Raw genomic sequence first — 24,289 nt, forward strand, 5'->3', positions numbered from 1 at the left:
ATCTACTTCTCTGAAGTGCAGGCCAACACAGAAGGTCTTTGGCTAACAAAGTTTGCAGATGACTGCAAACTAGGAGCCATAATCAAAACTCCTAACGATGTGGACAAACTACAAAAGGGCCTCACTGAGACAGATTCCTGGTGTCAAAGCCATGGCCTGAAGCTCAATGCCAAAAAGTGTATTGTCATCCCCTTTGGTAAAAACTCTGTACCCATGAACTACCACATAGCTGGTAGTCTACTTAATGCTGAAAATGTGATAAAAGACCTTGGGACACAGGTGGACAGTAGTCTCTCCTTTGATAATCACATCGCCACAGTGGTCAGGAAATCCTTCTACGTGGCTCATCTCATCACAAAAGGATTCTCATCCAGAAAAAAAGAGGTCATTGTTCCCCTCTACTCATCACTCATTAGACCCATTATAGAGTACAATGCCCCTTTTGGTATGTACCTCACAAGACATCTACAACAACTGGAAAGACCACAGAAATACCTCACAAAGAGGATTACTGGCCTCAAACAGATGCCCTATGCAGACTGTCGCAAAAAACTACAGCTTTACTCCATCGCATATTGCCTACTCAGGGGCGATCTCTGCCTAACATACAAAGCAATGTCAAATCCAGAGCTGTTGGACATGCTCCACTTAAAGAAATCCCAATCCCTCCGAGCTACACGCTCTAGGGACCTTAACCTTGTCACCACAATAAACAGAACATGCTGGAGGGATAGATTCCTGTCCCAGAGACTTCCCATACTCTGAAACAGACTACCTATCTATGTCAAACAGAGCTCCTCATTAGCACTCTTCAAGAAAAATCTTGATGATTGGATGGGAAATGGGAAATTCACCCCGGGGATCACATCTGTGGCTCTGCTCGACAGGGGCATAGGAAAATAATTTTCTTGGGTGGCGAAAGCCAGGGTATATTTTTTGGCTAGGCTTGTATGGACCCTAGGGCCGATAGCCTAGTATCTACCTATGAACCTATGAACCTATGTACCTCACCAGACACCTTCAGCAGCTGGAGAAACTTAAGAGGTTTCTTAGCAAGAAGATCCAGGGACTTCAACATATGACCTACATGGGCAGACTGAATGTCCTGTCACTGTAGGATCATAGGATCATAGGATGTTACTAGGCTATTAGCCATGAGGCCTTTACAAGCCTAGCCAAGAATTTAGCCCATGTTCCAACAAGTCAGCACCCAATGCCACTGTCAAGCAGGGACACAAGTGGAATCCCAGAGGTGTATTTTCTGTTCCCCATCCAGTTATCCAGGTTGTGCTTAAAAAGGTGTAATGAGGTACCCTGCTTTATGTGGAGCGAAAGTCTATTCCACAAAAGGGGAATTCTCTGGGACACAAACCTGTCCCACCAACAAGTACTATTGATGTCAAAGACCAGGTTATGGTCATGGTTACTCGAGTGGAGCTTGACTTGTGGATATGCAGCAGTCCCATCAGGGCGGGGTCTGAGATTGCTTTGTATGCCAGAAAGAGTTCACCTCTGAGGAGTCTGTAGGAGACTGAGTAGAGGGACAGGGCTTTTAGTCTATCTGTGTAGGGCAGATGTTTGAGGTCCTTGATTCTCTGCGTGAGGAACCTCTGTGGTCACTCTAGCTGCTGCATGTGCTTTGTGAGTTACATGCCAAAAGGGGCATTGTACTCAATAATGGGTCTTATAAGGGAAGAATACAGGAATGTTTTGACCACCTTGTCCCTGGATGAGATACTTTTGCTAATGAGGTGGGCCATGTAGAAAGCTTTCTGTATAACAGAGGCAATATGGTTGTTAAAAGTCAGTTTGATGTCAACCTGGGTGCTCAAGTCCCTCATGAATGATTGCATGCTTAGTGCCTTATTATCAAAGTGATAGTTTGTGGGGATGTCATTCTCCCCAAAAGGAATAATGTTGCATTTTTTGGCATTCAGTTTGAGGCCATGTTTCTGGCACCAGTCATTTGGGTGAGACCCTCTTGGAGGATGTCCACATCCCTAGGGGACTTGAAGACAGCACCCAGATTGCAGCCATCTGCAATGCTCTGTATCCTATAGACTGCTGAGAGGCAACTTGTGCCTGCCCTGCAGAGCACTCTTAAACCATGCCTTAATGGAAATGTTGCACCTCCACAAATCAAATGGGACAAGACTCACTTGCTGTAGGGACCTTAATCTAGCCTGCAACATCAACAGGACACACTGGACAGACAGATATGTCTCCCAGAGATTTCCTCTGCTATGGAATAAACTAACAATTCACGTGAAGCTGAGCTCATCAATAACTCTATTTGTTCATAACTTGGACAACTGGATGGGAAATTGTAAAATTACCTCGGGGACTTCAGCTATGTCACTCTTAGACAGGGGCAACCAGTGCTGATCATGGATTTGCAAATATGGAATACATATTTTTGTCTATAAGGGAAAAATGGTACAACTTTGCTAGGCTTAGAAAGGCACTAGGGCCATTAGCCTAGTAACTTCCTATGAGCCTATGAACCTAGGGACATTATAGTAGTAGCCTCATATAAACCTATGAAGGTATGAATTTATGCAGGCCTGCCAACATCTTGTCTCATACATGTCCTGCTGATGCCATGTACATTAAGTTGAGCTGCAGTCTTGAAAAGGTCAGGCTTGTGTCGTGACACTTGTTTTAAGTACTGTGTTCTGTAGTCTGCATACTTAGATAGGTAGGGGTTGTACTCTTTTTGCAGTCAACTGTGTGTGTGTGTGTGTGTGTGTGTGTGTGTGTGTGTGTGTGTGTGTGTGTGTGTGTGTGTGTGTGTGTGTGTGCACTTTTGCTTGACATTACAGAGAGCCTTTTACTGCAGCATGTTGGACATCTTATTGCTATATTCTCAACAGACACTGCTGATGTCATCAGTTATATCAGATGTTTAGATATGCAGTCATCCCATGAGGACAAGGTCAGACACTGACCTGGGAGCCAGGCAGACATCACCTCATCCTATACAAGACATATTACAGTGACATTTAATCTAGCCACATATAGCATGGCATGATTTGTAGGCCCTGCATTATCTTGCTGAGAAAGCCCTGTGGTCTCTCCAGCTACTGCAAGTGTCTGTAAAGGTACATACAAAAGACAGCATTATACTGTATTACTGTTCTGATGAGGTTTGACTCCAGTGCTGTCATACAATCTTAAGATCTGAATATGATGGCATCACTTATAATGTGCAGCATACTAAAAGTCAGGTACGCACCCTGCTATCTGACACAGCTTTTGTATCCCTGAATCCAAAAGATAGAAAACAGGGATATGGCACAGCTATCACCACTTACACAGGTGTTTTGTGGGGGTCATTACAGAGGGAAATTAAAAAGTAATGATACACGTTGCAGTTTCTGACCTCACAACCCTTACAAATGCATTCACTATACAGTTGAGAAATTTTCTATCAGCTAACTTCCAAGGTCAATGTAAGTCAAAGGTACAGTGAGTAGTTTAACAACACAAATGCAAATATACTAAGCACTAAGTTAGCTCCACACCCTCAGCATCAGACACAGCTTTTGTATCCCTGAATCCAAAAGATAGAAAACAGGGATATGGCACAGTTATCATCACTTTCACAGGGTGTTGTGTGAGGGGACAGAAAGCCTATGCTGACACAAAATGTTAGTGAGTGTGTGTGAGTGAGTAAGAAGGAGAAGAAGGCAGACATTGGGAAAAAAACTACAAATGGCCAGAGAGACAACATGAGTAACTGTTGTGTGTGTGTGCCTATCTGTATGGATCCTCCAGGTGAAATTAATGTGTGAGTATCAGCATGAATACAGTCAAGCTCAGTGCTAGCTCTATGATTTGGTCTGTTAGACAGGTGTGAGCCACACATGGTAGAGGTGGAAGTTCATCATTCTCATCCCTAACCATGAGAGCTGGCTCTTCCAGGAGTTGTACTGGCACCTCCATGCCCTACATCAGATGCAGTGGTGCTACCTGAATGTGACTGATGTCTGCTGACTGATCTCCCTTCACGGGACATCCAGAATCACAACCCCATGGCCTGCCATGTCTGCATGTGGATAGCACATGCATACTCACTGAGGGAGCAGTGGAAGTACTGCCACTGTGGGAGTGTGATCAGACATGACCAAAATTTCTGACAGTAGATGATGTGGCTGATCTACGACCACAAAGATGCCGTTCCCATCTGAGCAGTTGTTCCATCACAGACACTGCTTGTTCCATGACAGATACCCCTTGGTCCATTACAGGCACCACTCATTCCAGTGTGTAATTCATCTGATCCAGTTAATCAGCAACATGGTGGGGGCAGTCATGCATGTCAGACTGTGTCACATCCAGAACCCTGAGCATTTGTTTGGAGCACCTATGGGAATGTGCCTGTGCATCCACAATGACCCTAAACATATGGTGAGTGACAAGGGTAGTGACACCTGCACCAGGTAGAGGAGGGCAGCAGGCCCCCTCTGATCACCCCTTTGAATCCTCCTATGTGGCACCTCACCCACACTTTGGCTATGGCTAGACTCAACAGGTACTAAAGCCACAGTAGCCACACTGCTCCACCTGTCCAATATCTGTGGGCTCAGTGGGCTAGGTAGGTGTAGCCCTATTGGCTGTGTCCAATGGAAATGCAGAAGATAGCTGTATGTGATCTTCAGTGTCAGATTCAACTTCTGCACCCCTGACTGTGCCTCATTTTGGCTAGCATCATCATCAGAGTCTGCTGATACACTGACATCAGGTGGTACAGGCCCACACTCCCACTATCATGATCACCTGTGACAAAAAGCAGGAAACACATGAATAAATTAATACATGCAGTACTATAGTGCAATATATGCTAACAAACAGTGCTGCCAGTTATCACAGACAGTACAGCAATGCACACAACAGGCCTGAGATCAGCATCACACACTACAATATTTCTTTAAATTGCTCAGTAGTACTGACATAAAAATGCTTGCCTTACCACCTGCAGATAAAATACTCCTCTGTAGTCCTGACAGTCCTCGAGAAGTTAAGCAAGAGGAAAAGGCAACATCACCAGAGTTAACAGTAACATGGTGGGTAATACATTTACCGCTTTATATGTGCCTTAAGTTTAATATCAACAAGAACATGGCCTAAGCGTATAACTGTAGCAATCTTCAAACCCCCCTTAAAAAAAGACGTGACACAGAATTAACTTATTCATTTCAATTGTTTTAGTATACAGAAGTATTCAGCTGTTCTGATAACAAAGCCTATCTGGAAGCTCCTCCTGGGATGTGCTTACCATCTTGGAAGATGTTGTGCCATTATCTAGTACATGCTGTCCTGCACTCTCTTGAGAGCTGTCTGGATCACTTATATTGTCCTTGAACTGTTCATTGGGGGTTAGTGGGGGTTCTCTAGCAGACTGTCCCTGGTAGCCATTTGGTCATAGCCCACTACAGCTGCTCGCCTGTATGCAGTAGTGATCATGTCAGTGGCTTTGTGTCACACCTGTGTGTATGTTTTGCCATGGCTGCCCATGGCATTCACATTCTGCATGATTTGCAGCCATATTTGCATTCGGCATGCCATATCTTCCTATCTCCTTTCCAGGAGAAAAGCACCATGTTGACAAAACCATCCATGATTACTTGATTTTCCCCATCAGTAAAGAGGAGTCTATGTGGATTGACAAGTCTGAGTGGCATACTTGTAGGTGTCCTAAACGACAACAGAAGCATAGTTCACAAATGTATCACAGAGCTACAAAATAACTGTTTCCAGATAAATCAGAAAAGGTGGCCAGTCAGTATTACCCACTAGAGAAACATAAAACAGTCTATAGATGTGAAATACTAACAACAGGCCGGGTGCAAAACAAGGAGAGTAACAAGAGCAACTTATCCATATTTGTGCCATAACAGTAACTCTCCTTTTCTCCCCCTGCCAAAAGAACAGTCCATTCTTGTTTGTGCCATAACAGTAACTCATCTTTGTTCCCCCATGCAAAAGAACAGGCAAATGCCAAATTTTGGTAGCAAAACATCTTTAAAATGCTAAAAGTACTATCAAAGGACGTGTCCCTGAAGCATTTGTACATATGCATCAAACAGTTCCCCACAAAAGTGCAGGCAGATGACCCATTTTGCTAACAAAACATATTTGAAATGTTAAAAGTGCTGTCAAAGGACCTGTCCATGAAACATTTGTAGATATTTATCACACAGCACTCCATTTTCATGTATTGTCAATCATGTACACCTCTGAAATGGCTTGACAAACATGCCCATGCCATCAGTATACTTTTAACTAATGCATATAGATAAAAGTACAAAAGCTTTTGCCTCACATTATTCTTAATTATACCATGACCCCCCCAAAACGTGCACGCTGATTGGCCAGCGTGCCTGTTGTAAATCGAGATATACTAATGGAAAAAGGTCCGGTTGCGGACTTTTTCCATTAGTATAACTGCTTTTAAAACACTGTCTGCTATGTTAAAGGGTTTAACATAGCGAGACAGCTAAAATAAGCAACGGAGATCTCCGTTGCTTATTTTAAAGCTGTCTCGCTATGTTAAACCCATTTAACATAGCGAGACAGTGTTTAAAAAAAAAAACAACGGAGAAAGCAAGATCTCCGTTGCTTTTTTTAGTGTCTCGCTATGTTAAATGAGTTTAACATAGCGAGACAGTTTTAAAATAAGCAACGGAGATGTCCGTTGTTTATTTTAAAACTGTCTCACTATGTTAAACTCATTTAACATAGCGAGACACTAAAAAAAAGCAACGGAGATCTTGCTTTCTCCGTTGCTTTTGCTCAACTCTGATGTACTGCGCAGGCGCAGTACATCAGAACTGCCGCGGATGCCAGACATCTGCGGAAGGGCAGTAAACAGGCATTATACTATGCCATTATTTAAGAAAAGTAACAGTTTCTTTTCTTAAATAATGTCATGATAATAGCAATAACGCCTGGGTGTGGGTAATGCTAAATTACCCACGGTTGGCTTTGTTTGGTCCCTCGGGCTTCGCCCTCGGGACCAAACCACGCCAACCGTGGGTAAATTTAGCATTACCCACACCCAGGCGTGGGTTATTGCTATAATACATTCCAGCATATGCAGTATGTAGGTGACAAAATGGGAGAATACTTGCTGAAGTTCAGTATTCCTCTGTACAGAAATATCCTGATGAAAAAGCATTTTGCAGCCTTCCAACCATATACAACTCTCCTCAACATCAATCTGGCTAGCTACATGTTTGCCTTTTTATAATGGTGTATATTATTAATATATTGCATCTGTCTTTGACTGTGTTTCATAGATGCTAATTACAGCATAATCAGCTGAATTGCATGATAATCAACCAATCCAACATGGTGGAGCTATTCAACAAGATATAAAGCATCTGTGTAGACTCCATGCTGTTTTTTCCTGCAGATGTCAAAACTTTGGGAATACAGATATGGAAAGTCTACACAGACAGAATGTTAGGGGCTGCTGCTGCCTTAATTCATTTGTAAATGCTAGAGGCTGAAGCCAATGCTGCTGCTACTGCCAACAAGTCTAGGTTGAAAATGAGAAGAGTTTTCAGGCCCCATTTAACTTATCACAACCTACATGATGTGGAAATTGTAGAGCGCTACAGGGTAGACAAGGACACACTACAGGAACTCTCTGATCTCTACAGCCCTCAACTCAGAGCCAGAGCCAGATGAGGGGAAGCAATCCCATTGGAAACTAAGGTATGTGTAGCCCATAGAATCTTAGCTACAGGTACCTTTCAGAGACCAACAGGGGCATATCTCTCAACCTGGAAACATCAAAAATATGGACAAAGGCCCATGAAAAATAAGTGCAAATCTGTATGCTGATTAACATAAAATGTGCATACATAATTATGTAACCCCACCCACTCCAATGAAATTATGGGATGCCAACTTTCAAACACAAACTGAAGAATGGACAACCAAGATATGGCCCCAGGCCTTGTAAAAAATGCTAACCATTTTTTAAATGTGTAGCAATGATATTCACTGGGAAGGGAGAAGATGAACCTTAGGATTTTGTTTTTGGTGACTTGCAGTATGTGGGTTTTGTGGTAAAAGTACAGCATTTAATGGTAGGCAATATTCTAATCTTAGCAAACGAATATTAGTTTTGTAGGACCTCAAAAACTCATTCTTCATGGCCTACTGATCAGTGGCGTAGCTAGAATTTGTGCCGCTCAGGGCTGTCTTTGATTTTGTTGACTCCCCTCCCAAAATCCTGGTCAAATAAGGCCTCCCCACTCATCCCTCTCCCTGCAGCCATTCCAGTGTCCCATTACCTGGCTATTTTGCCCCATTTACCATAAACACTGTAATGTGCATACTGCTTTACTTCTACAATAATTATACGGATTTCATTTAAAAGTTTTATTTTACATTTTATAGCATAAACACTAATAAACAGCTGCTAAACAAAGCAATACAGTCTCACAATGAAAGCAGACTTAGCATTAAAGGTTCTCTGCCCTTGAAACTCACATTCAATGAAACAGCATTGAAATCCACGTTTTGGTATGGTTGAGAGGTATGAACAGGGGACATGATGGGGGTGTCACAGGTATCAGCATGCAGGATCCTTCATTAATTCCTGGATGCTATGCTCCAACATGTCAGTGAATACACATATGTTCCCGGTACTTCTGAGGAGGGGGCCAGAAATATGCAACAGTTCTACTGAGTAGTGCACTACCCTGAAGTACTAGGTGCCATGCATTGCACTCATGTAGAAATTAAGGCACCACCCGGGGAGCAGTATAGGCTGTACATTAACAGAAAGGGCTACCACTCTATCAACTACCAAGTCATGCGTAATGCCAAAGGAATCATCTTGAGTATGTGTGCTGGCAACCCTGACAGTTACCATGACTCACATATCTGGCACACCTTCCAATTGTATACGAAACAGGAACACAAACACTGAATTGTTTGATGAAACTCTTTTAATTCTGGTACCTCAGCCTTCGCCTTCTCCTGGAATACATTTTACAAAGTCAAACACCACCCCTTTTATAATACATCTAATTGCATTATTGCATTATTGGTGCACCAATCTTTATTCAATAATTTAATTAAATTATTAACCCAACCATGTAATTGCATCTAAAAAATGCTGACTTCACTTACTTTCATGATTTCTGACTTCATTAAATATACTATCAAATATATATGAACATTTTTGTGTGAACATTTTTATATTTTTATATAAACATTTTTATGTTTTTATATAAACATTTTAATCCACCTATACTATTATTAATAAATAACCACATTTCTGGATGTTATTATATTTATTGTTAAAACATCTATTATTGCAAAATTCAGACAGGTTAATAATTTAATTAAATTAAAACAAACAATACCACACTACACCAGGTAGTAAAAACCACTGCAGCAAAAAATGTAAATATGAAACTAGTCCCAGATGGTGCCACAGTAGTTACCAGAGCTGCTACATATTGTCAATGCGAACAGTTCTTATAGCTTGTTCCCTTTAAACAAGCTCACGAAGTTGAAAAACAGAAGTTGAACAAGTCAAAATTCAACTTCACAAAAATAGAGGCTGTAAACTTTCCAAGTATTTCAAACAGACGAAAAACGAATGGAAAAGTTCTTAAAATACAATTACAATAAAGCTGTTATCTGGATTTTAAGAACTTTTCCATTCGTTTTTCGTCTGTTTGAAATACTTGGAACAATAAAGCTGTTATCTGGATTTTAAGAACTTTTCCATTCGTTTTTCGTCTGTTTGAAATACTTGGAAAGTTTACAGCCTCTATTTTTGTGAAGTTGAATTTTGACTTGTTCATCTTCTGTTTTTCAACTTCGTGAGCTTGTTTAAAGGGAACAAGCTATAAGAACTGTTCGCATTGACAATACGTAGCAGCTCTGGTAACTACTGTGGCACCATCTGGGACTAGTTTCAAATTTAATTAAATTATTGAATAAAGGTTGGTGCACCAATAATGCAATAATGCAATTAGATGTATTATAAAAGGGGTGGTGTTTGACTTTGTAAAATGTATTCCAGGAGAAGGCAAAGGCTGAGGTACCAGAATTAAAAGAGTTTCATCAAACAATTCAGTGTTTGTGTTCCTGTTTCGTATACTAAGTGATTTTGGAGTATTGGAGGATTGGAGGTGTTTGTTTCTGAAGACACCTTCCAATTGTACCAGATGTTTGCTAGGGGAGATATCCCACAGGGTCATTACTGACAGATTCAGACTATGCATTGGAACTGTGGCTGATGACACCCATCAGAAATCCACGCACACCCACAGAAGAATTACATAATGAGTCACACTCTGAAACCAGAAATGTCATAGACTGTGTGTTTCAGCTGCTGAAGTCATGGTTCTGGTGTCTAGATACATCTGGGGAAGCCCTGTAGTGCAATGTGCCATGCTACAGAACATAATCCTGAGTAAACAGCTGCAGCAGAATCAGCAAAGGGAAGGGGCACACATCATACCACCAATAGCAAGGTCACCACAGTTACAGGCAGATGAGGAGTCAGAAGGTGAACCACCAGTTGCTGTTGGTGTAGGCAGACATAGTATTCCCTTGCGTTGGCTAAGCGACAATGCATAGCACACTCACTCACCACTTAGGGACCTAAAAACTTCATCTTACTCGCATACATATATTAACAGTGATGCCAGGCAACTCACACAGCCTTTACCTCCCCATGTATTGGCTGCATACTGTTTGTATCAGACAGAGTCAGCCCTGAAGTAACACTGTGGCAACTGCTGCATTTACAAGGTAAGTCCTGAACCTGGAGTGGACTGTTTAATAATATTATGGCATATCCTTGTATTTCATTACTTGGTACAGTAAGCAAGTAAAAGGTGAAATATTTAAATGGAAATCACCTTGACATGTGACTCCAGAGCCTTATTTTACTTATATGTGTCCATAATAAGTAGTAGGGCTCAGGCATATCATATTCATACAGTCATATCTCTCAATAGTACTTATGGTCACTGCATGCCCTCAGTTTAGCACCATGCATTTGTACTGGAAAATCATTAAAAAGAGAAGTTAGAAAGTAATGATACACATTACAGTTTCTGACTTCGCAACCCTCACAAGATCAAACAACACGCAGGATGCAAAACAAGGAGAATAACAAGAGCAACATTTCCTTGTTTGTGCCATAACAGTAACTTACCTTTGCTCCCCCCAAAAAAACAGTTTATTCTTGTTTGTGCCATAACAGTAACTCACCTTTACTCACTCTAAAAGAACAATCTATGCTTATTTGTGCCATAACAGTGACTCTGCTTTGTTTCCCTCCTCAAACAATCAGTGTACACTTGTATGTGCCATAATAGTAACTCACCTTTGCTCCCCACAAAAGAGCATTCTATGCTTGTTTTTGCCAACCAACTTGCCTTTCAGTTGTTGGCAACTGGATATCGTATTATTCCCTGTTAATATCCTCACACACTTTAAGGCCAGTGATACAGAATGGCTTGCACACTGCATGTGTCAGAGTACTGGTCAGATAACTGATGAATGACAGAAAGGTAAGATAGAGCTATAAATCTGTAAGCAATAATCATAGCAGGTTCTGTGATCACTAAGTGGACTATGTCCAAATATAATAAATTTAATAACTGTACAAATAACAGTTTATGGTTTGATATCAGTATACATTCTGTTGCAGTTGGTTATGTGAAGAATGATTTTAGTTCTTTGCTGCAAAGCTGTTTGTGTGACAAAGAGTGATAAGACACCCGTCCTGCTTTTTAAAGGTGCATTGGAGTCAGATTTGAAATCTAGACCTATGTAGACATATCTTATGTGTACTGACATTTTCAGCTGTGTATGTCATAGATTGCTTTTCCTCATTTCAAGTATTTCTCCCTTTTTTACTGGATAAGTAGACCACCCAGAAAGTAGACATGCAAGAATAGAAACCAGATACATTCAATCAATGCTATTTCCTGTGGCAGCAGGTATAAGTGTAGGGCTGGAATACAGATGGTCCTGGTTTCTAGTACAGTGTGTGCATCTTTTGTTTTACTGTTGTGACATTGTAGTTTATAGCAAAGAAGTGAAACATGAACAGCTGTTACTTCAATTTGCTTGTGGCAACAGGTTTTAGTATAGAACTGTCATGCATATGGTTGTGCATTCAAATATAGCATATTCCATGCACTTTTACTGTTGTTCCACTTCCCATTATAGTTACTCTCACATATAACACTGGGTATAGTGTAGCTGATATTAATTATATATATGAGGGCTGAGACAATAATATTGTATCAAAGATTTTATTTATTTATTTATTATCACATTTATTATCAAATGTATGACTATGGGTATACAGTACTGTGTACTATGTTCCTGTAAGGATATTTCTGCTCACTGGACTGCCATGACCTTCATAATTGTCAAACGCACATACACAGCTACCTGTATGATCTTATGATATCAAATAACATTGAAATTACATTGCTTGCCACGGTTGCACAATGTGTACCCTGGAGCAATGTGTTTGCACAATGGTGCATGGTCCGCAACATTTTCAAACAGTCTGCATAGTCCCAGTAAACATGATAATTGGAATTGGTTGGAAATCATCATTCTGCATTGCTCTTGATCCATAAAAGACATGGCAGGCATTTGTGGAGAGGGTGTGATATTTAGGGCTCAGAGATGGGGTGTCCAGGAGTCCAAGATTTTTGTTAGACTCCTAGTGAAGCACCACAGTGCCAGGTTGCTGCAGGCAGACTATTCTGGGTCCCAGTATAAGTCAGAAACTTGGGATGCTTTGGCCCAGGTTTTGACCAGTGCCACCAGTATCCCCCACACTAATGGCCAATGCAGGCACCACTTTAGTGATCTACATGGAAGGAAGAAGGGTACATTTGATGCTTGGATTGAGGAATTTAGGAAGGAGGATATCACACACGTGTAAGTATCAACTTCAGGGAGTACTTGGCTTAAAAGCTAAATATATGCAAGACTGGTATTCATAATGGTATTCTGTTTTATCCGTTTTTTTCCACATCTGCCAGGGGGAGAGAGTGCAATGTTAGGAGCCATGCCACTAGATTGGTGATGATGAGGGAGACGTATGTATGCAACAGAAGAGTAGTGTTATTGTAGCATTCAATGTTAAAGATAGCTTTTTTGGTATTTTATACAGTTGTATCAAATTGCGCATACATGTCTCAACTATAAAAGCAAGTATGCATGCATTAGTTTATAGCACAAACAAAGATAGCTTGTTTGATATTTTATACAGTTGTATCAAACTGAACATGCATATTCCAACTGTAAAAGCAAGTATGCATGAATTAGTCTGTAGCACAAACCAAGAGTGCAATATTAGACTTTACTCAGAGGTGGTGGGTTTAAATACCACAGTTCCCAACTATACAATAACTGTTAATTCTTTAGTTATGTGTAACTTAAAGGTTTAAAGTAAAAGCTCTAAACATGTAGCATGCATGCCCTGTTGTAAACTGTATTCTGGATAACTGGAACATGGATATGTGCAATATATGCACATATCAAGGAGTACTTGCTGCAATCCTTATTATAGTGTGCATCTGTTAGGAGCTGCTAGTCTTAAAAGTAATACTTTTCAAGGGGGTGGTATTCTTAATAGTAAAGGTTAAGTTAGAGACAAATAATTGAATGAATGCATTGTATGTTACATATAAAGGTACTCATCTGATCTCTTTTTTTCCTCTCACCCTAACCCTTATCCTTTTTCTTTTTTTGCTGTTTTATTTTATCCGTTGTCAAAATGTGTCCATGTCATCCATGTGTACCACATCATGAAATGCTCCACAGCCCAGCAGGATAGGCCTACCCCACAGGATCCACCTTCCCCTACTCCATTTCTCAGCATGTCTGGGAGCCAATCTGGCAGCACTACCTCTGCTGCTCCTGCACTACCTACCCCATCAGGTAGTTCTGCACTGGAGGATAGGCCAGTGGTTTTGTCCAGGAGCAGTGGCAGGGGAGGTGAGTTTATCGCTCTCACTGAACTGCAAGGGATGCTGTGTAGCATTGTGCTCCACACTGCTGGTGCATGCCTATGCCAGATGGAGGGGCTGCTTTCCCTAATTTTACATTGGATTTGTAGGAGGTGGAGACACTGAACGCTCCACCCTTTGGCTGAGTGAGATGACAGTGATGACAGTCCTGTGGGTGAGGACTTGATTCTCACTGTCAACCAGCTTGACATTCATGGGTCCTGGATGTCCCCACCCTCACCCCATCCACTGTGTCCACAAACCTCTTGTGTCCATCACCATCTCCTCCGTGCCTTGTCTTGTTTGTCTTGTCTGTCTGCAATTGCTTCTTCACCTACCCAACTTACTACTCACTTCTACTCACTTCTTCAACAGTGCTATATGTCTCTCCAAAAAAATAAAAGGCACCTGTCCTACAAAAAAAAAAAAAAAAAAGAAAAAAATCATCCCATCCATAGCTGTCCATTTCACACACGTGTCTTCTTGACATACTTGATTCAGTCCAGTTGCCTATACAACATGATTGTGTTGTGATCACCCCTTTCTCTGGAGGTGACAGTTAAAATTCAGCTAATATTCTGCATATATTATCAGTTTTTACTGCTGAAAAAATGGACAGCTATGGTTCTTTCCTACCTGCCTCCTGCATATTCCTGTATTGCTTTCAATTTGTTCTCCCCCACTGCTTGCTCTTCATTTCACCACTTTCCTGTCTTCCCCATTTCTTTTCTTTACTTTAGTGCATTATTGTGAGATGGTGCGCATCACCCACCAACAGTAAAGCAAAAGCAGTTAAAAGTTTTAGATTTAGCAGTATTCAAATCCAGTACCATCTGTCCCCAAAAAGGAACATATCACTGCATTAACACTTGCTGCCACAGAGTCAGTTAAGTAGCAAGTTAATTCCACAGACTCAATACTAACTGTCAGAGTTTAGCAATGCTGCCACTGGAAGAGTTACATAACATTCCTGTATGTACTAATCATTCTTAAGGTCTCCCCTTTGCTCATTGTGCAATGCTGCACAAACAAGATAAGCTTAGCCAAACCTTACATTATTCCTCTTTTGCCCATGATTGCACTAAGCTCTGCATTTAGCAAACAATGGTAAAAAGTAATAAAATAATAATAAAAAACTGACAGAGAAAACACAATTTGCACACAAATGAAGAGGAAGTTGTCTGTTAATGAAAGAGAACCTGTGAATTGCATGCTGTTTACTTGCGCTTCCAAACTTGACAGACGTACATGTAACACTTTGTAAGTCTAACCTGACACATCTGCCTGATGTAAGTATTCAAAATTGCCGTCCATTAAATAAAAACACTGAGGAAGTGTCTGCACTATGTTTACATCCCTACACAGATCCATTTTTTTTGGGATTCAACAATTCCAGTGAGTTCAGACTTCATTTGCATTTTCACCGTGCTGACAGACCTGAATCTATGCCAGAAGACAACTGTGTAGCTAGGGAAACTGAAGGGGTGCCTAACTGTTTATGAGTTGAACAGAGAGTAGTACTGATTTTAAGATGATATGCCTGCATTTCATCAGCTATATATTGCATATGCTGACCTGTAACTAGTCTGTTTAATGTTTTTTTATAAATATTTTGATTAGCACACATTTTTAAACTTCCCTTTGCATTACGTACAAGTGTACTGATTATTTAGGGGTGGGTTGAATAGTTCTATCATGTTGTCTCGGTTGCAATTCAGCTGGTTATGCAGTAATTAGCATGCCACAGTGTTTACCTCATTTGGTTGGGGGTGCACACTGCTAAACGGTGCTTACTGAATTTTTTAGTGCAGTGTAATGCGCACATAATGGAAAATCACCATGTAGGCTTTACTGAATCCCACTGTATAACTATTCCCCTGAACTGGTAAATGATGTTGCACATTGTACAAATTAATTTTTGATGAAATACATGGTACATGGTATTGGGCTACAAAAAAATCATTGCAATGCTGTTTTAAACAAGTAGTTACCTAAAAGTTCTGTTTTAGAATCATAAAAATGTTCATTACAAATATTTAGCTAAGTGCTGTTTTAGAGTCATAAAGTATAAATATTTAGATAATTTTGCTGTTTTAGAATAATAAAATGTTCATTATAAATATTCAACTACATACAATACTGTTGTTTTGTGGGTGGGGCGTGTATGTATGTATGTATGTATGTATGTATGTATATAATATATATATCTATATAAAACACCGGCAACGAAATCACCGACACCACAAAACCGAAAGTTCAAAAACACGAAACTTCACATGCCCGACAAACCGCAATCCTGACAGTCAACAAACAAAACAAATCCCCTGTCCAAAAAGCACACACACAATAAAAGCACACCAAAAACCTTACAAACCTACACTAATCCTTACATACACATCTATCTATGCACTAACCTTAACCCAAACCCTAACCCTAAGGTCTGTCACTATCGCACACTCACCTAACCCGTGCCCTAACCCTAATTCACTTAACCCGCCCCAACCCTAAAGTCTGTCACTATTGCACACTCACCTGACCCACACCCTAATCCTAACTCACTTAATCTGTCCCTAACCCTAAAGTCCGTCACTATCGCACACTTACCTTACTCGCACCCTAACCCTAACTTCCGTCACTACCGCATACTTACACAGTCTTTTCACATGTCGTTGTTCTCAGCATCGGGATTTTCATCTGTTGGTCATCTCCGTTGTCGATCTTCTGGTGTCGGTGTTCTCGTTATCAGCGTTTTCTGCTTTCGGCATTATCAGGTAGAACCATATATATAAATATATATATATATATATATATATATGAGAAAAAGTAAATGTAAAGAGCACTTAACCATGGCTAAATAAAACACTGGTTTAATAAAATAAATAAATTGAAAAATGTGCGCTTTCGCAGCCAAGCTGCTTCCTCAGATATATGGATCTACTACTTTTTGTTGAATTACATTTGTTTGAAAATGATTCCAGGCAGCTCACTTCACCCAAAATGCATTTCACTGAAAACCCATTTGGTCGAATTCCATTTGGTCGATAATGGAATATAGTCCCTGCCCCACTGCAGTGCAACCCTGTAGTGAGAATATGAAGGTAGGGTGGTGTGGGGGCACAGTTCCCCACATAATTGCAGTGTATTCACTATTATATACTTGTGTGTCCATTAAAATACATTGAAACATATAACATCAGTAAAAACTAGTTGCAAAATATGTGGGGGGTTACACCCCCACACCACCCAATGTGGGGGGTTCTGCCCCCACACACCCCCTATAGGATTGCACTGCAGTGGGGCAGGGGCTAGATTCCATTTTTGACCAATGGAATTCAACCAAATGAGCTTTCAATCAAATGAGCTTTCAGTGAAGTGGGCTGCCTGAAATCATTTTCAACCAAATGTAATTCGACCAAAAGCATTAGACCCATATATATATATATATATATATATATATATATATATATATATATATAGGTCTACTATACATGATCGAAATTTTAGAAAGCCAAAACCCATATGGCTGAGACCCCTGCACCCCCCTACAATATATATATACAAACTCAGAGATCGCACTACAGTGCAGAAGATGGGAATCTTCCCATTCTGCACTATACAGAGATACCCGTTCTGCATGATCGAGATTTCAAAAGTCAATCATATAATCTTGGCCATATGGGTTTCGGTTTTCTGAAATTTTGATCATGTGTGGGGGACCCATAAATATATATATATATATATATATATATATTTTTTTTTTTTTTTTTTTTTTTTTTTTTTTACTATCAATATGTTGAAAGTGGCTTGTGTGGAACTGAGAAGTGCAATCATCAGAATGCAGAGATACCTTTAGGAGAACATTGCAATGTCAACTCTGTCAGCTAAAGGTACCCTGCAGTCTGTATACGCTGAGATCGTGGGGCCGTGCGGATTGGGAGAATTACCCTTTTCCACACTGTAGTGCGATCTCAGAGTTGGACTATATAAGTGGCATGGGGTGTGTGGAGTGCAACCCCCCTCAAGTGGGTGAAGGGTGCCTTGCCCCCTGCAAAAATATGACTGTCAGTGCTGTGTAGTATAGATTTGGTCCGTACTGCCTGCTACTAAGGGATTTCATACTGTAGAAGTCGAATTTGACTTTGGTTGCAGTAGTTCCGATATTTCAGCCTATTTACTGTTGTAAGCATCGAACATGTGAATACACATACATAGATAAAATATATATATATATATATATATATATATATATATATATATATATATATACACATATGTATAGGTTGCCTACAAGTTGTCAAATGGCAACTTGAACCAAGAAAACTGCTGGTACAGCTGATGAAACATGCTGACAGTTCTGTGCAAGATTGCGGTACACTGGGGATTAGGGTAGTCACCCTTTCCCCCAGTTTAGTGTGATTTTGGAGTTGGTATATAGAATTTAACAGGGGGGTGTGCGGTGGCCTATTTTATAGGTTCATAGGTAGGTTCATAGGTAGGTACTAGGCTATCAGTCCAAGGCCCTAAGTAAGCCTAGCCAACAAGGTTCCCTGGCTTACACCACCCAAGAAAGTTATTTTCCTCTGCCCCTGTCAAGCAGAGCCACAGAAGTGTTACCTGGGGTGTATTTCCTATTTTTCATCCACTTATATAGATTCATAGGTAGGTACTAGGCTATCAGCCCAAGGGCCTAAGTAGGCTTTTGATTTTTTTGATTGACTGCAAATCGATAAGTGGTGGTCAATCTGCATCATTTGCTGGATTAAAGTTTTGATGACTTGTTTATATATATATATATATATATATATATATATATATATATATATATATATATATATATGTCTACTACTAACCACTTGGTCAACTGGACACAAAAAAAAAAAAAAAAAAAAACGGAAGCATGCATGTGGGGGTGGCTGCCTCCCACCCCCCAGCTAAGTATACCAACTCTGAGATTGCACTATATTGGTGAAAAGAGTAAAGTACACCCTGGTGGCCAAGTGGTTAGTTTCCCTGTAAAAAATATTGGTGATTCGTTGCTTCAATTTATTAAGTTTTCAGTGGAGTTGTCTCAAGTTTTTGATGTTCGGGTAAGTGTAAATTTGATGACACAATGTAGACCCATATATACATAGATATATATATATATAGATATATATATATATATATATATATATATATATATATATATATATATATATATATATATATATGCAGATCTACGTCTAAACCTCAAAATCCCATATAATCGAAACTTATTTTCGCAAGATGAAAATCATGAAACCTTGAATACTGGAATGGCAAATTTTTGCTCAGGGTAAGTAAACACTTGCCTAAACTTAAAATACACACCGTAGTAAATAAAACCCACCAAGGTGGTGGGATACATCCCACACCCACTAACTCTCTCTCTCTATATATATATATATATATATATATATATATATATATATATATATATATATATGAACTCTGGGATTGCACTACAGTGGAGAAAAGGGCATGTTGGGCATTTGTTTACTTACCATGGGAAAAAATTGGTGTTCGGGTAGTCAACGTTTTTTTTATTTTTTGTCTCATGAAAATGAGTGCCAATTATATGGGATTTCGAGCTTCAGAAGGGGATCCATATATTATATAAAAATATATATAAAATCTCACAAAATAGAGTAATGGATAGTGGGGGTATTAAATCCTGGCCCACAGTATTCATAACTGTCCTTGTGTAGATCTAAGTAAATGCAGTATATGTCCAAAACTTTAAAGGTAGTACACATTAGTGTGCCAAATTGTGGTCAGTGATACCTTCAATGATCTGAGCAACATAACAAATTTGCTAGCTGACATTAGCTTACTCTTCACCCCCTACTGCCCCGTGCCCCACCCATGAAATACCTACTAGCATAACCTCCCAATTATTAACAAGGGAATAAGTCCAAGTGGTGCTTGCTAAGGCCAGAAACTGTGCCCTCCTCGGGCTCTGACAATATCCCATGATGCCAACTAAATAGTTTGAAGCATGACCTATTAGAACCACTTGAGTCACTTTTCAGCTATAGCATCAAAAACAGGCTTTGTACCATGAGAATGGAGGACAGCAACAGTTATCTCACTGCATAAGGCTGGACCATCATTAGACTGAATAAACTACAGAGCTATTAGTCTCACTATCTAGTATGCAAAATCATGAAGTACATTATCATGGAAATGATCAATGAAGATATTGGTAAACTTCAGACATTGGATCCATCTCAGTTTGGATTTGTCAAGGGAAGTTTATAGCAACTAATCCTGGTAGACTTCCATGAGACGGTCATTAAGGCAATGTATGAGGAGAAAAGGGTGCATACTGCCTTCCTAGACCTGACAAAGCTATTTAACACATAGTTTAAAGCCACAGAGAGTACACCAACAGTGCAAGGTTATAATGCCTTCCACACATTTATGCCAGCTACTAAACAGGCAGGGACTAAAGGTGGAGGTGTCTCAATTTACATCAAAAATATATATACTTGATGGTGTGGAGCCTGAATGCTAACTGAAAGCAGCAGATTCATAGAGCTCCGTAAAACTAGTATAAAATACAGGAAAAGATTGAATTTTTTTCTAACAAAAATATTCAGAACTGGTAGACAAAAGTTACAAATATATAACTAGAAACTTTCTACGTAGACATTTTCCTATTAAACTACAAAGGAGAATATTTTACGTTGCTGAGATGAGTAACTGGAAGAATTCTTACTCTGACTTGGCTTTAAAAAGAGAACTACAACTGGTAACTGTCATTGAAAATGGATAACTTCGAGGACGATTTAAAGAATCTCAAGGAAAATTGTCAAAAACAAACAGATACATTTAAAGAACTTATTCAACATCAGTATAAAATAACAAAAATAGAAACCTCTCTGAATTACATAGAGGGAAGACATAAAGAAGAAGAAACCCAGAAGGAACAACTCATCAAACAAAACATTTGGCTCCTTAATAAAGTGGATGACCTAGAAAATAGGGAGAAAAGGGCAAATATCAGAATTTTTGGCATCCCTGAGAGAGCTGAAGGGGAACATATCGTCACATTTTTAAATTCATGGATTCCTGAAGTCTTAGATTTAAAAGAAGGTCTCTCATATAGCATTGAGAGGGCTCATAGAGCTTTAGGAAGATCAGCATCAACATCTTTTTCTACACCACAAAGATCAATAGTAATAATGTTTTTATCCTATTTGGATAAAGAACTGGTACTAAAAACAGCCTGGAGGAAGAGTCCTTTAAAATATAATCAAAACCCTAAAGTAAAATAATATTAAAACACAACTTGCCTTTCCTGCCACAATAACAGTCTTACATCTAAATGAAATGAGAACTTTTAACAATATAGAAGAAGCCACTGCATTCATTAATAATAATAATATTATAGCTATACCTGAAGATATGAATTGGCATCAGAAAGTCACTGACAAGTCTTCCTGGACTGTTGTTAAAAAGAAAAGATCTCTCAAAGCATCTACTGCAACTTGACTTACATCTAAAATGTCTGTTTCTATATTTCAAATAAGGTATGTCATGTATACATACTTTCTATATATATGCACAGTGAGAAGGAAATTATTGGTTCTATCCATCAGTAGCAATATATTAGTTTTAATTTATTGGTAAAGTTAAATAGTAAATTGTTCTACATTTCATGGGTTAAATGGGCTAACAAGTCTTATTAGTTTTGGCTCCCTTTGACACTTGTGTACAACTTCTGGTACCTTTGGTAGGTAATTATCCCTTTGTAAAATATTATTTCAAGGTTAGTCCCTTTACTGGCTTGATTGGTGGAATTCAATACAAATAATTATTCCTGACTTAAACTATATAATCTCAGTCCTTGCAAATAGTTTTTGCCAGTATTTAGAATGAAAATGTCATATCAATTTATTAATTCATTTGCTGCTTTTTATTACATGTTTTTTTTTTCTTTTTAAGTTACTATATCTGGTTGTGAACCGTGATCCGAATGGCTGCTGTCCTTGAATTAATATGGAGTATAATTTTTTTATATATATAGTTGATGGACTGGGCTTTACTCTGTATGGGGTTCAACTTGCTTGTGCATCACGATCTCTGATTGATTGCTACCATTTTCTTTTTGGCTCCTGGGACTGTTGTGGTAAAGTATTTGTTCTGAATGAAGTTATGGGCAATTGTTCAAGATTACTTGACTGTCAGGCAAGCCTTGCATATGTAATTTATCAAGGGAAGAGGTTAAAAAGAGAAAAAATGCAAATAACAAAAGCAAAAAAGGGAAAATCTGTAAATACTCATTGCTTGCATGAGAGCTTGGTACGTTAACTGAGACAATGATGCCTAAGTGGACTAAAAGGACTTAAGCATTTGCGATAAGGCTGTCCATGATGCCAGGATTCTGAAGTAAGCTAATATGATAACCATTTAGAGACTCATTGACATACTGAACTTAATTAACTTTTCTTTATGTATTTCAATAATGAATATTGAGATAGGTGGTGGATTGTTGAAATACCGATTATATGGCTCTCGGCTTGTTTGGGCGCAGATGGTTGATTAAAATCCGCTGGAGGGTTTTTATGGATGAGCTGTGTTGTTGGATTAGTGCTATAAAATGGGAAGAATGAAATGTTTCTATTATTGGCATGTACTGTATATGGTATTTGATAAATGCTTGGATTGTCCTTGTTGAAATACTCTGTTGAGTCTATGTCCCTATATAGTGTATGGATTGATGGAAACCATGAATTTGTTTGTATATAGATGGATGTGTTGTTTGATTACAAGGAACTTATACATTTGAGACTCATATGCTGGTGGGGTCGATTGACAGTGAAGTTTCAGAGGAAGGGAAAAAGAGGAGAGGATTTGTGGTTTGGTACTCATTAGGTGGGACAACTATACTTTTCCTAATGTAAAGTGGTGAAGCTTTTCACAGCTTGAGACAGCTCCTGTGATAGTCTCACACCTTCTCATATTTCACTGAGCTCTGAACACAACTGAAACTGCTAAGAGAATGAAGCATGCCCCCTGATTGGTTGTCATATTTCCTGGGAAGTGGGAAGTTAATGAGAATTAGTGAAACTAAACCCATTGCAACAGTATGTTCTGTGGTTATTAAACATAATTTCTGATAAGTTATTATTCTACTTAGAAAGAATATCTGTGATTAAAGACTTAGATACAAAGATTATATAAGATATATAGTGCTTTAGTAAGCTATGTTTCAAGAATTTCACGATCTATATATGCAATAATATTCAAACAGAAGCAAGTAACATGCTTAATAGCTAAGCTGTACATTTTAACTGGTGTAAGTGATGTAAGACTAGCTTTAGTCATATAGCTGTATTTTAGCACGCTTGTATTTAATTCTCTCACAATGCTATATTCTTATCAAGCACTAATGAGTGCTGATGGAAACACCAAAGGCTTACATAAAATGTTACTTCCAATATCGCTACAAGCTATAACTGATAAAAATTGCATAAAATTGTTTACTAATAATCAACTCTATAGTTAACCACCTAGCTAGAGTTCTTATAAGAGTGGAATACACTATTCCCATCTTTATGCTATACTGAGTTGTTCTAGCAACATTTGACAGCATATTACTCTTTGGATTTTGTTTACATATGTCTTCATATAGTTACTCTGATTTTTTTGCCTTCCCTTCGGGAAATTAGATGTGTTTATAATAAATATGTAAAAGAAAAGGGAACTATCAATACTTTATTGATTTGTTAATTATTCTGTATTAATTTAGAAGTTTCTTTAGAACCAATTTAGATCATTTGTTTGATGACCTTTTCATTTAATTATGCACCTTTTAAATATTAGAATTACAAAGTATGTAGGTCAAATGATTAATATGTATAAAGGACACGTTAGTAATCAAATACATACTTACGTATATATTTCTTAGTGAATCTCAAATAATAAGAACTCTTGTTTGTTTTTTGTATACTGTGATTAGTTACCTTCACATCAGTATTACATTGATGATATCTGACTGGTGTTGATATAATCATTAGTTTATAAGGGAAATTAAAGCCTGATTAGATGAATAGTAAACATTACAAGTTATCTAATTTACAAATTATTCTCCCATAATATTTATTGTTTTATGGGGCTCAGAAAGAATAGAAAAGGAAGTTAGGATGGTTAGTCTAACAGATTTATTTTTGTCTGTTAGACTAGGAATGTCTCTCATTCCATGTTTAGGGTGGATTAAATTTTATATAAGTTTAAATTTTGCT

This window comes from Protopterus annectens, chromosome 2.part1 (assembly GCF_019279795.1).
Source record: "Protopterus annectens isolate FY-2018-M chromosome 2.part1, PAN1.0, whole genome shotgun sequence".
Lineage (NCBI taxonomy): Eukaryota > Metazoa > Chordata > Ceratodontiformes > Protopteridae > Protopterus > Protopterus annectens.